Below are 4,913 nucleotides of genomic sequence, written 5' to 3'. Positions count from 1 at the left end.
GTTATGGAAGGGAGCCTTTTATCTTTTATATCTTTATATATTATTTGACTTAAAAATTTTTTACCATGCATACTTAATGGATTCCTTATAGAAAGAAGAATTTTAGCTGCACTGTACTTCTAAAAAAGGATTACACACATAAGAGTATTGTTCTGCATAAAGGCTGACTGGCTAAAAATGTTAAATTTGCCACCTAAACCCTCACTTATATGAGCAAAAACTCCAATCTTTGTAAATTATATTTAAGTGGTGAACCAATTTTTAAAGACCGAAGAATTAATCCTCTTTACAAAAGCATTAGCTTCAAAAATCCACAACTGGATAAATTTTGAAATATTTTTTTTCTTTCCGGGATACATGGTTATTCTCCAAGCAATATCACTGATAATTTTTTTTTTTTTTAAATGTTTTTAGAAGAGGCAATCCTTGGTTGACCTCACAGATTGCAAGGACCTAAGGTCCTTAGTTTTTAAGGTCTACAGTACCTGGTCTTCCTAGGTGGTCTCCCATCCAAATACTAACCAGGCCCAACCCTGCTTAGCTTCCAAGATCAGATGGGATCAGGCTTGTTCAGGGTAGCATGGCTGTAGATGACAATCCTCTTATATATGTGTATACTTTAATTAAAAAAATAATTTTTATAATTAAAAACAGGGAAAGACTTAATTCTAATAAAGGCAGTGCTGGAATGATTTGTTGAAGGTGATAACATTTCCATTACAGTAGATTATCTAGAAATGGTTAAAATGTTGAGACTTTATAGGGAGTTGAAATAAAAACAAGCTCCTGAATATGATGTATTACCTATGGATTTTGATTTTTAAAGAATAGTCCCCTCCCTACCCCCCTTTTTTTTAACACTGTGGCCACTTTCATTACTATTCAAATGATAATAACACCTAGTTCACATACAATTACTCTGTAATCTTGCTTAAAAAGTGGCTTGAAATTTTGTCATTCTTTTTCTGTAAAGTCATAGGAAAGCAATTAAAAAATTCAAATGCAAAATAAGTATAGCACCAAAAGTCAGTCACCACATTGCTCAAAATCTTATGATTTAAGAGGGTTTTTGAGTTTTTTTCTGGGCATGGAACTGCAATGGAACCTATAAAGCCTCTTAATAACGATCAGATGTTTCAACTTGGACTTAATGAGTGAAGAGGGAGAACAGCCAGTCCTCTAATGCTGTAGAGTCAAATGACAATTGGTAATTAAGAACAAAAATTAATACGCAAACTTCAATTTTTATCTAAAGTATAAAATTAGGGACTCAATAAAATATGAAATCTGTAGATGTTGGTCAAGTGTTTTTTTAATTCATTGAATTTTCTTCTGGGCTAGACCAAGTAATAATTTATTACTGTTTCTAGCAATATTGGATTTTGCATTCTAATACAATCTGAAGTGATGAACAAAATGATGTGTGTGCCAACTTGTTAGATCAACCTTAATGTCTTCAGTTAGAGCAAGACAATCACAAGTCAGATTGAATTTTTAATAATGTGGGTATAATGAGAGAGAATGTATCCAAACTCTCTTAAAAACATTAAATTGTTTAACTTTCTTCTGCTTTGCTTATAAGTGCTAGTCCAGAGAGGATGCTAGGAATGGCTGAGAAAGCAGGATACTGTGAAACCGAGCAGAAAGCATCCCAGACCACGAAAGAAGTGCTCTGGGTCCTAATTCTGGCTCTGTCAGGATTTAGCGGAATGATTTGGGGTAAACTACTGAGTCTCTGGCTAAATCAGTTTCCTATTTGATAAATCACGGGGCTGGATTAGGCTCCTCAGAGCCTTTCTAGCTCTTTTTTAAAATTTATTTTTATTTTTTATAAATAACGCTAGTGTTTTTCCTGGAAAAGTGGTAGAGCATCTGAAGAAATGGGTGGCCACTGTGTTGTCACTTATGACTGTTTCAGCAGCTCTGAGGAGAAACTTTACCTTTCAGTGACTTCGCTTAAAAAATGTAGGATCATCGGCTGATTCATGTATGCGTGCATACTACAAGCATTGTGCTAGGTGTTGCATAATATACTGGTGAATAAAAGCCTTGGTCCTATGTTTGTAGAGAGTATGTTGCTGTGTTACCAGGTGGGGATAGATGGCAGTGGAGTGAGTCCCACGCAGTTAGGATAAATTAGATTGGTCATTAAATTCTAATTCTAAAGTAAAGTCTTCTAAACACCAGTACACCAAGTACCCAAACCTTGAGACTGATATACTTCATATTAATGTGACATGGCAGATTCAGTCTGGTACATATAGCTTTTTAAATTAATCCATGTGTTACTAATGTTGCCTCTTCTCTAAAAGAAAATAATATTTTTGTATTTAGGAGTCTTACTGTCAGTGGTAATATTTTACTCTTATTTGGAAGTTGTTATAGCTATATCATAAAATAAAATGAGTAATTGTATTAATGTTAACCTAAATTTCCAGCATAAAATACATACAAGTATAAAATCAAAAAAGTAAAAAAAAAACAAAAACAAAAACAACAAAACCCTTTCTCTTAAGTATTATTTGGAAATATCAGTAGGAATTCATAATTTTTTCCTCTGAAATACTGTTTTGTTCTAGCTTTGTCTTTCGAAAGACTTGGAAGCAATGGTACTCTAGGAGCAATGAGCAACTCTAGTACCCAGATTGTGGTTTCTAAATGCTGTCTCTCTAAAGGGAACCAGAGTTCTTAGAAAAGGCTGATTCTAGGTCTGGAGCAGAAAACGAATGAGCTGAGTCTGGGATATCTTGTTGGGCCAAAAAGCAAGGAAACCATCAAAGACTAATAAGAATAATGTCAAAAGACACAAGCCAAGCATAAGGTGTTTCTACGGTGCTACCACAAGGTAATTTGAATATCAAAAAGGATGGTGATTACAATGGATTGAAATCCATCAAATATACAATAATATTAAACAAAAAACTGTTTCAAGGTCACCAATTTATTGTTCTAAAAACTGACAAAGGAAAAGAATCAAGAATTTATATTGCTTTTTTTTTGTCTACAGCCATGCCACGCTGAACAAGCCTGATCCTTTCTGATCTTGGAAGCTAAGCAGGGATGGGCCTGGTTAGTACTTGGATGGGAGACCACCTAGGAAGACTGGGTATTGTAGGTTTAAAAAATAAATAAATAAACAAATAAATAAATAAAAGTAAAAATAAAAATAAATAAGGGATTGTAAGCCGACAAAGTCCTTGAAATCTGTGAGATCAACCAAGGGTTGCCTCGCCTGACAAAAAAAGAAAAGAATTTGTATTGCTTTTCTTATACAGACTGTGTTTCATTGTAACCAAATGATTGATGAGGGAAGATTTTTTTCGTAGAAGATTTCCAACTAATAAGGAATGACAGATTGAGAAAAATCACCATTTTGCAACCTTAATAAAATGATGAATTAAGCAATGCTAAAATTATGTTAAAAGTTGATGGGAAAAATTTGTAAAGGAGAGATCAGGTTAAAAGCATATAAACTCACCACTCAACCCCTAAAAGTGGGACAAACACACATTCTATGCCTCAGGATATGGTACAGTAGAAAGCGTGCAATGCCATTTATAAAGCATTCTTTCCTAAAAACATGAACTAGAATCTAATCAAGCCTCTAGATCTAAGCATGATTTATAAGAAATACGGATGACAGAAGAACAAGTTAAATGATACCATAATGAAGCAATCAGACAAATCAGGATGTGTAACACTCCACAGGACAGATGACAATTTCCCCAACGACTCAATGGTAAAGAAGAGGTGGCAGGAGACTGTTGTAGAAGAGACTTAGGAGACAAAACAACCAAATGCATTTTGTGAACCATGTTTTAATTCTGACTTAGACCAACCTTTACAGAACCATCTTTGAATAAGGGAACTTGGAAAATTAGGTAATAGATGGTATTAAGGAATCTGTGAATTTTGTAGAATGATAATGATCGAGTAACTATATAAAATATTCCTTATTGTATGAAAGAGCATAGTGAAGTATTGATGTCATTATGGTTGACACAATGTCTAAGATTTACCTTAAATGCTCTAGCCTCATTCCCCAGGCCCCACCTCCGCCCACATCACAGGAGGCCAGATGAAACAAGACTGGCAGAATGTTGATCATTGTTGAAGGATGGTGGGTATGGGAAGATTATTAACTTATTCTAACTTTTCTGTGTATACTTGAAAATTTCCATAATAAAAATATTTTAAAAGTACACAGTCTCAGAGGAAGATTTGTAGCCTAGTGTCACCCACTCTTTAGTTTCTGTTTTCCACTTTGTTCTCTCTAGGAATAATCTATCTTGCTAAGATCCCATTTCCTGGATTCACCAGTGTTCCTTTAACTCAGAAAGTTTCTAATTCTGTTTATCTTCTCTTGCCATCTTCAGAGGACTCCAGAGATGGGATCGTGTAAATACAACAATTTTCCCACACTCCTAGACAAGGTAAGACCTTGTGTCTGTTTCCTCGTCCTCTCAGGCTGCCCACTTTAATTTTTCTGCCTAAGAAGCTTGCTCAGTTTATGTTGGATTTGTGGTTGAATTTCCTGATATATAATTCTTTCTAGGAAGAGACTTAAAAAAATTCTTTTAAGATACAGTTTTAACCTTTAAGTTTACCATCCCAAACTGACAGATGGTTAATATTTAACCCATTTTCTCAAGTAGAAATAAAAGGAGAATGTGCTACACATTACAGAAAGCTGCTTTCTGTCCACAGAACTTTGTTTTTGTGGTGGCCATTTCTTCTAGGCATTGCTGATGGAGTGAGGTTGTTCACCATTTTTTATATTGAATTCTGTATGCCATACCAGTTATATACAGTGTGGTCTTTAAGCTCACATCTTGAAATAGGCCACACAACATTCATATCCTAGATTGGTTTCAGCTAAAACTGAGTCACAAATCAGACACCTCTTCGTAGGT

At 34.6% G+C, this 4,913-nt stretch overlaps 2 pseudogenes; one reads left to right on the top strand and one right to left on the bottom strand.

Moving 5' to 3' along the window:
- Positions 1-473: 473 nt before the first annotated feature.
- On the bottom strand, positions 474-592 carry LOC112472084 (annotated as a pseudogene).
- Positions 593-2,999: 2,407 nt separating this feature from the next.
- LOC112472012 lies at positions 3,000-3,118 on the top strand (annotated as a pseudogene).
- The last annotated feature ends 1,795 nt before the right edge of the window (positions 3,119-4,913 follow it).

The sequence above is a fragment of the Pteropus alecto genome, unplaced genomic scaffold (assembly GCF_000325575.1).
Source record: "Pteropus alecto unplaced genomic scaffold, ASM32557v1 scaffold78, whole genome shotgun sequence".
In the NCBI taxonomy this organism is placed as follows: Eukaryota; Metazoa; Chordata; class Mammalia; order Chiroptera; family Pteropodidae; genus Pteropus; species Pteropus alecto.
This window is presented reverse-complemented; position numbering and strand designations above follow the sequence as displayed.